The 10,132-nt window shown below is 38.5% G+C and overlaps 1 long non-coding RNA gene across 1 annotated transcript; it reads right to left on the bottom strand.

Annotated features, from left to right (window-relative positions):
• Window positions 1-7,952: 7,952 nt before the first annotated feature.
• Window positions 7,953-9,483, bottom strand: LOC117329125. Its single transcript, XR_004533109.1, has 2 exons — window positions 9,014-9,483; window positions 7,953-8,976 (listed from the first exon to the last, which is right to left on the bottom strand). It is a non-coding gene; the product is annotated as an uncharacterized LOC117329125 (long non-coding RNA).
• Window positions 9,484-10,132: the final 649 nt, after the last annotated feature.

The following is a 10,132-nucleotide window of genomic DNA, read 5'->3' on the forward strand; positions in this document are numbered from 1 at the left end:
CATTTCAAAATATACCTTTATAATGTGACATTTCACATTCGCCAGCAATATAAAGCAATTGTGACCAGCATTTTTGGAGTTTATAGCCTTATAAAACGTGTTTTTGTCATTTTTTCTTAATTTATTATGTTAGGAAGACATCAAAAAAGGGCTATTAAGGTTTCATGTTAAACATTTGGTCTTTATTGAGTTAAATGACTTTCCTTCTACAATTTCAAACCTAACATCACTGACTTGTCAGAGTACGACGAAACAGCTGTATGATGTCCTTAGCATCACTTATAAGTCTGAAAAGGACGGAACAGATCTATGACTTCCCATGCATCACTTACGAATCCGAGAAAGACAAAACAGCTGTATGATGTCCCTAATATCATGCACTAAAAAAGTGCCCCTGACATCACTGACGGATCTTAGTACTGTATGATGTCCCTGCCATCACTGACAAATCTTAGTACAGTATGATGTCCCTGATATCACTTATAAATCTGAGTAGAGTATGATGTTCCTGACAACAATGACAAATCTGAGTACAGTATGATGTCCCTGACAACAATGACAAATCTGAGTACAGTATGATGTCCCTGATATCACTTATAAATCTGAGTAGAGTATGATGTTCCTGACAACAATGACAAATCTGAGTACAGTATAATGTCCCTGACATCACTGACAAATCTGAGTACAGTATGATGTCCCGGACATCACTGACGGGTATGAATACGGTATGAATTCCCTGACATCACTGACAAATCTGAGTACAGTATGATGTCCCTGATATCACTGACAAATCTGAGTACAGTATGATATCCCTGACATCACTGACAAATCTGAGTACAGTATGATGTCCCGGACATCACTGACGGGACAATGTACAGTATGATGTCCCTGACATCACCGAGTTAAAAGGAAAAACGGCATCGGCTTCCAGTGTCCGGCGCATACCGGTAGTTTAAAATGAATTCACATATAATCATATTTCTTATTTTCAAATCGAGTTAAATAAAGCCACTGTATGTTATAAAATGATACCATTTCAGTCCGGGTTCCGATAAGATCAGTCTTGCCACGTATGTAAGATAAGATAGTTATACAGCAATTAATAATAGCATGTTAACCTTAAATAGTTTCAGAATCTAGAAACAGGAAATATACCACGCATTGTTCCTTCTTTTCAAGGGGATAACTATATACACTGCCTGTATATATATATATTTCTTTTCTCGAACACTTTTATATTAGCTTTGATATTTTAAGCCATAATCTTTATGATGTACTTCTCGAACTACAAACAAATAAGTCCAGTGTCCTTTAATTAACTATCACGTGGATACATAGGTGCTCGTATTTCGTGGTTAATGGGCATGGTTAGAGAATACCGTAATATCATTCAGTTCTCGGGTGGACACACGTATACACTTCCCATCAATCTAGAAATGACACTTTGACATTTCTCTCTTTTTCTGAATTCAAACCATGATTTTAACAAAGATATGACGCATCTGTTAAGCGTATCGAGATACAACGAGACAAATTATTTTCTGTTCATTTTGACACAATGTGTCGTATGAAAAATGGGACCTCTTCAATCAGCTTACTCCAAACTTAAATAAGGCTAGACATTTTGGTGGTCGGGTTGACAGGACGTGTAATTTTGTGGTGATGCATGCTGTATGTTATTTCTGATAGACTGAAGGATAACAGGAAACGATACCAATACCTAAATAGATAACCAAAAATGGACTTACCTAGGAGACAGTACCCCAAACTAGAACCCCAAATATCTAAAATGGTCTTACCATGGAGAAAGTACCCCAAACTAAAACCCCAAATATCTCAAAATGACTCACCTAGGAGACAGTACCCCAAACTAGAACCCCAAATATCTAAAATGGTCTTACCATGGAGAAAGTACCCCAAACTAAAACCCCAAATATCTCAAAATGACACCTAGGAGATAGTACCCCAAACTCAAAACTCCAAATATAAAAAAATGACTTATCTCGGAGACAGTATCCCAAGCCCGAGTGCTAAATGAGTGTATTGTAAGTATTATAAACAAGAGGTCCATGGGCCTTAACGGTCACCTGACTTTAACAGACTCTAGTATTATTCTACAATGTAGTATAATACACTATAGCATCATATATGGTACTGTCATCAATTTAAATTGTGCAGTAAACGTAAATGAGTTGAATCCCATGGAACTTGAGAAAACTTCAAAATGTGGTTTTGAAGATGGCGGCCATCTTGGATTCCGGACCAACCGAAAACATAACAACACTTGGCCAAAACTACCTCAGAACAATTTCAGCAAAGTCTATAAGTGGTGTTGATCAGGAAAACCATGATTGTAAAACAATGTTAAAAGATTACCGCCGTACGTAACCACCGTGTAAGAGATTACCGCCGTACGTAACCACCGTGTAAGAGATTACCGCCGTACGTAACCACCGTGTAAGAGATTACCGCCGTACGTAACCACCGTGTAAGAGATTACCTCCGTACGTAACCACCGTGTAAGAGATTACCGCCGTACGTAACCACCGTGTAAGAGATTACCGCCGTACGTAACCACCGTGTAAGAGATTACCGCCGTACGTAACCACCGTGTAAGAGATTACCTCCGTACGTAACCACCGTGTAAGAGATTACCGCCGTACGTAACCACCGTGTAAGATATTACCTCCGTACGTAACCACCGTGTAAGAGATTACCGCCGTACGTAACCACCGTGTAAGAGATTACCGCCGTACGTAACCACCGCGTAAGAGATTACCTCCGTACGTAACCACCGTGTAAGAGATTACCTCCGTACGTAACCACCGTGTAAGAGATTACCGCCGTACGTAACCACCGTGTAAAAGATTACCGCCGTACGTAACCACCGTGTAAGAGATTACCGCCGTACGTAACCACCGTGTCATTTTTTAGCAACATCTTCTTTAACATCCTCGATAAACTGAAGAAGTTTGATATGTGTTTTTCAAGATGGCGGCCATCTTGGATTTCGAACCACCCGATAAATAAGACCACTTTGGCAGGACCATCTCATAATCATTTCAGTTAAGCTTGTTCTGAATCCCTCTGGTAAAGCTTGTGAAGAAGTTTGAAATATGAAAAGTTTACGGACGGTATTATCACGACGACGGACGATAGATATATAGGTCATCATGTCGCTTCGGGTTCAGATGGCCTAAAAACCGTAACTTACGACATCGATTTTATTGCCTAATTCTTATTTGAATTTATCTAATTTTAACGTGGAATTTTTTAGCGGTAAGTTTCCGTACACGTACAACTTATCCATATGACAATCTGCCATATCAATAAAAAGAAGTATTCGACCGACTCAGAACACGTCAGATGTATGGATGACAATTGGAGTCGTTCTTATTAGTTGACCCGTTTAACACGAGTGTAAATCATTAGTTACTTCTCAAGGCTGTTTCGGTCCCTTGTCATTAGATCTTTATCTTGCGAGACGGTTTGCAATCACATGTAACGTTTGACGTTTTCAAAGGGTGCACACATATTGTCAAGAAACGTTTGTCATGTAGTACTTCATAAACATTTTGATAACAATTGGTAATGCTTTGTCAGCTATAATGTAAGAATACAATAGCGTAACTCTATATAATTAGTAGTATGTACCGTATCTGATATGATCAGTTGTGGTTACGAAGGTCAATATATAATTATAAATATATATTAGCTGGTGTTTTAAGGCGTTGCCAAAAGTATATATATCTTCTGTTGCGTAATTGTTTTTTTTTTTTTTTTGTATTTTGTGAACCATACATGACGTCACATTCTATTCACTTCATAACGCGACACAAGGTTTAACGCCAGTCATCCGGGGCGATCTGGCACTACAGTTCTTCTCATTACAAAATTAATAAACACATTGCAGAAATGTTATACAAAAGATTGCGAAAATGCCGGATGTATCACATGGTGTGTATTGGAATAATTCATGGAATATTACTGACAAAAACTATATTTTCGGCTTTTCAAACTAGAACTGTCGCCAGGATGGCTGGCTAATACCCCTGTAATCCGCATTAGTCAATGGACAACTGGAACTGTTATTTAGAGGCTAACTAAGATAACTTGCGCATGCCCCTATTTCTGAAATTCTGGAATATGTGTTGTTTGTAGTAAAGAGAATTTAGTTTTGTTGAAATCAGTCCACAGGTTTTGGAAAAGTTTACTGGACAATAAAAACCTGTTTATAGTGACCAGTTACCATGGCAACAAACATCTGCATGCACATCATCTACACATGGTCCTTTATAGTTGTGTGAAGTTTCGTTGAAATTGGCTCAGTGGTTAAGGAGGAGTCTCCCGGACAAAATTTTTCTACAGAAAACCTTTATAGTGACCGGTTACCAAAAACAACCATAATTTTGAGGAAAAAAATTGCATGCACATCTACACATCGTCCTCTCTATTTGTGTGGAGTGTCATTGGAATCGACCCACCGGTTTAGGAGGAGTTGTCCGGACAAAATGTTTCTACATAAAACCTGTTTATAGTGACCGGTTACCATAGCAACTATAATTTTGAGGAAAAAAAGTTGCTATAGGCGACGAAGTTTTTTGACGCAATGAATCGGTGAATGCACCCCACAAGGATGTCGGATGTTGAGCGAGTACTGATGGACAGACGGACAACCCGATTCCAGTATACCCCCCCCCCCCCCCCCCCCCCCCCCCCCTAACTTCGTTGCGGGGGTATAATTATGTAGGACATAGTCACAATTTCACTTTATCTTAATCTATACATTACCCATTACGAGAAAACTGAAAGTAGCTAGAGAAGAGTTCTACTTTACCAACGAAAGTGAAAGGAGTCAAATCCCTCAACTTGGCAGAGCAACAAAAACGAAAGAACGTGAGTGTCTGCTCATCGGCGATAGCCGCCATATAAATACATAGGTCAAGATAATGTCATGTTCACAAATCGAATACCAGACGGATGGCAATGGAACCACCATCAAACTATAGTCGAACAGATTAAACTTGATATCGCACAAAGAAATGAGTCCGTCGACCTACTCGGGATTACCGGATGAAATGCTGACGAGAAGAAAAAGTCAGAAGAAGATAAACCAATCAAGTCTTGAGAGAGCCATATACAGGACACTTGTTCAGTGAAACAAGGATTGACAGCCAGAACATTCATACGATCAGGCATCAGTGAAATTCCGGTTAGGTACTGTACAAGGCAGTTGGTATTCTAGAACATTTTCTTCATTTTGGTAATGTAAATATGACAGAAGTTATATAACAAAACCCATATTGGTTGTGTTATATAACTTCTATCATAAAGTCATAGGTTAACAAAAATGAAACACTACAGCTTTTTCAGGACTGTCACGTTTACGGCAATCGTATGTCACTGAAGACTAAATCGGGTACCCAAGTTAATATGATTGAATCCGTGTTCAATTCAGCTTCACACTCATAACTTGTTAGTCTGTCCAAATCAGTGGGTGGACAGGAAATCTAAACTGCAATCACGGTGGCAAGGATCTAACACTAGTTAGCACAAAATTCGCCATTGAAACTAAACGAAGGAACAGTGTAGACGCTGACTGGCAAACGGCAGCATCTTAGTCACAAATACCACAAATCATTACCCGTCCTTCTAGGACACGTCAGTGTTACTATGGGTCAAAAATGTGAAAATCCAAAGGGACATTCAGATTTTTTCTTTTTCGAATTTGGAAGAAAGGGAAAATACAGGTAGAGCAAGTCTTGAGACACTTTCGGTGAACAAATATGGGATATGCATACAACCCCTACCAAACATGAAAACAATGTTAAGGCTTGAACCGGTGATAATGATAGTCACAGTATACCAAACATCTCGTCTCCATAGCGGTCACTGTACCATGGGAGTAAAGCTGTGAGAAAACTAGATATTATAATTTGAAAGCAAAGCGGAGGAGCAGAACATGAGTATGACGAATGTTTTTTTTTCTATTAGATGATCGCTGTAAACAATCTTCGTATGATTAAGGGAACTGTATTGAAACTAGCTTAATGATGGGCCAAAGGCTGAGGTGAGATTACGAATGTCAATCGGAAGATTCTCAAGTCACCAAAGGACCGCAGGGACTTGAAAATTAGGACATGTTCTATTGTGTATAGCACATTTTCAGACGTTTTTTTTTGGGGGGGGGGGGGGGGGGGGTGGGCTAGATTAAAATTCGGTAAAAATGACTCCCCTGGTGTTTATTATATACAATGAACACCGGGGAGTCATTTTTACCTAATTTTGTTCTAGCCCCCCAACAAAAACACGTCTGAAAATGTTCTATACACACTAGTAGGGGAGGTCCAAAAACATGTAGAATGTAACTAATTCGCAAGCACCTGTGCAGAGGACAAGTGTTTATTTGTTCAGACGGACAGAAAGAGGGGGGTGCGAGGGAAAAAACCATCTCCTATCCTGTTATCACTTGAATGTCATCTTTATGAGTTAAGCTCTGTGCACTTCTGCATACGTTTTCAATTTCCTTGTGGGTCCGTAACATGACCGCTTATAGTACAGCAGAGTATGGACGCTAAAGTTTATGTTTAATACATACACTCACAATTATGTAGACAGATATATGCATGATACATTTGTTATCTAGTTAAATACGGCATGGTCATGTACGCGTGGGCTGTGTCTAAAATAATTAGAGAATATCGGTTTCTTTCCACCGGATTTAGACGCTTGACATCTTGATTGACGCCAGGGAAAAACCAACCAGTCTAGAAAACCCATGTCTGGTGGGAAAAAGTCAGAATTTAGAGTGTGGTGCAATCACTTGCCACCAACACAGAATTTGGGATTATTTTTTTTCTCAAAACAAAGTTCTCAAATGTGTAAACCGTGCAGGGCTATCAATCTACATGATAAGGTTTTCCTCTCCACTGCGCAAACGTTTCCGCCTCCGACGTAACCAGGGCATCACGTAAGAGGCCGCGTTGATAATATGATCTCCGATCACCCTTTGGGTCAGTGAAGTGTGTGAACTAACATTCGCAGGGTGATCTTTACTGACGCTAGGCTTTTGGTGCTTTCAATTAAACAGGGATCACTATCTTGATTTATCGACCGTTTGCATTGTTTTTAACTGCAACGGATGTCATATTTCAGTGCCCGTCATACCATAAAATCTTAACCCTTTGATGTATTTCGTTGCCAAAATAACATTTATATAGGACTAATCTGGAGGACAGCAAGAGGAAAAAGAAAGCTAGTGGATAGTATTGTATGTTTTAAGGGAATACGACACGATAAGGAAATAATAAACCAATTGTCATGAAAATTGATATGAGTGATCTTTGTGCCACTGTTTGCTTTGTTGCCAAAATTACTATGCCTTTCGAATTCCATGCTAATTTTCTCGACTTTTAGAATTTCTCAAAGTAAGGATGAAAACAAAATGCCACAATTCCCTGTAAATGTACTGGGAGAGTCCTATTTTAGTTGGGAAACTTTACCTTAAAGTACAACTATTTCACCAATATATGCAAATGCAAAATATGGAAATTCGATTCGAACCCCCCCCCCCCCCCACACACACACACAAAATAATCAATGACATGAATTAAACTATATAACCTTGCAGTGATATATTATGATAAATATTATATTCTGGGAGAATACAAACATTCGAGGGGGGATTGAGGGGTTTGGAGGGGGTTAACTCTTACTAATGTTGCTAAAACGTAGGTCAGACATTCGATTGGAAATCTTTTTCTAGGGAGGTATCATTTTATGAGTGTTTCATATCCCATTAAGGTTATTATACAAATTACACCTTTTTTAATGGCAAGACAGCATATATATAACCAGGAATATAAGACCTACCAAGTCATACAAGTCCAAGTTCGATATTGGTCAAAGTTAAATACACTTTTTGTCATGATATAAGAAATGTTAAAGCATCATTGTTGTTATGTTCTTTTTATTCACAATAATTTTACATTCTTAAAAGATAAGTCAACCCTTATTCATCCTAGTATTTCTGCTTTCTGTGGTTGTCAAAAGAATTAAGTAAGAAGGATGGCAAAAGTGTTCTATTAGATAGAGCAAGTGATTGTCCATAACCAACCCAAAATTATAATGGAATGTGTGAAATGTAAGGCAGGTTCAGAAAGCAGAAGCACTTGTTCATTACTTAGTTTGTCTCGCATTGTATTTTGCAAAATAATAGGTATAAAATATATGTACAGTACATACACATGTATAAAATATCATTATAAGTCTGTCACATTCTGCTGAAGACACAATTCAAATTCCTCTAGTAATTACCGGGAGGATATTACTGCTGCCATTTAAAGAGAATGGATTTTAAGAAAATCATACATAATTATGAAGAATATGAAGAACTTAGAAGATACTAGTCTACCATTAAACATCTCAGCATCAATTACTGCACAATAAACACTATCAAAACATCCAAAACTAAATACAGATAATACAAAAAGAATATTGTTTTAAAATGCGTAGCTAAATTATTGAATGTTCCCAGTAATTATATCTTTATCCCATTATCTTATACAGGTTTGTCTTATATTTTAAACTGTAACGGAGTTATTTCCACAATGGTTAGAGAATCAATAGTATGATATTTAGAATAACACTTTTCACTATTGTTAGCAATGTGCCCACTACATGATTTTAATGCCCGACACAAATACATTAGTACAATTAATATTAATTAAATACACATTTGGTAATTCATCATGTAATAAAGGATTAAGTTAAACATATTGGTGTTAAAGAAAAAAAGTCAAGCTGTCTGTATAAAGTATGACCAACACATGTTTTATATCCATTATTGAAATAAAAGAAATTGATGAGAGGTATGCAGTAATTTTGTAAAGTAGAACTTGTCTTGAAAGACCATCATTCTGTCACTACAGTAGAACCTGTCTTGGGGGACCATGCCTTCAGTCACTACAATAGAACCTGTCTTGAGAGACCATTCCTGTCACTATAATAGAACCTGTCTTGAGAGACCATGCCTTCAGTCACTACAATAGAACCTGTCTTGACTGTCACTACAATAAAACCTGTCTTGAGAGACCATGCCTTCTGTCACTACAATAGAACTGTCTTGAGAGACCATGCCTTCTGACATTGCAATAGAACCTGTCTTGAGAGACCATGCCTTCAGTCACTATAGTAGAACCTGTCTTGAGAGACCATGCCTTCAGTCACTACAATAGAACCTGTCTTGAGAGACCATGCCTTCTGTCACTACAATAAAACCTGTCTTGACTGTCACTACAATAAAACCTGTCTTGAGAGACCATGCCTTCTGTCACTACAATAGAACTGTCTTGAGAGACAATGCCTTCTGACATTGCAATAGAACCTGTCTTGAGAGACCATGCCTTCAGTCACTATAGTAGAACCTGTCTTGAGAGACCATGCCTTCAGTTACTTCAGTAGAACCTGTCTTGAGAGACCATCCTTCTGTCACTACAGTAGAACCTGTCTTGAGAGACCATACTTCTGTCATTATAATAGAACCTGTCTTGAGAGGCCACTCCTTCTGTCACTACAGTAGAACCTGTCTTGAGAGACCACCCTTGTGTCACTACATTAAAACCTGTTTTGAGACCACCCTTGTGTCACTACAGTAGAACCTGTCTTGAGAGACCACCCTTGTGTCACTACAGTAGAACCTGTCTTGAGAGACCATCCTTCAGTCACTACAGTAGAACCTGTCTTGAGAGACCATGCCTTCAGTCACTACAATAGAACCTGTCTTGAGAGACCATCCTTCTGTCACTACAGTAGAACCTGTCTTGAGAGACCACCCTTCTGTCACTACAGTAGAACCTGTCTTGAGAGACCACCCTTCATTCATTACAGTAGAACCTGACTTGAGAGACCACCCTTCATTCATTACAGTATAGAACCTGTCACGGCAGACAACCTATAGCTACTCTGTATGAAGATTACTCCTTCAGTGACTTTTGTTAGATATACATGATATAACTCATTGTTATTATAGTAAAACCAGTGATGGATCAAAATACAGCTCTTTGCAGCAATAGGTTCATCTTGAGTCTCCTTACAAGGCTATGGATCAGAGAGTGGTCTTCTTTGATATATT

The sequence above is a fragment of the Pecten maximus genome, chromosome 6 (genome assembly GCF_902652985.1).
Source record: "Pecten maximus chromosome 6, xPecMax1.1, whole genome shotgun sequence".
Lineage (NCBI taxonomy): Eukaryota > Metazoa > Mollusca > Bivalvia > Pectinida > Pectinidae > Pecten > Pecten maximus.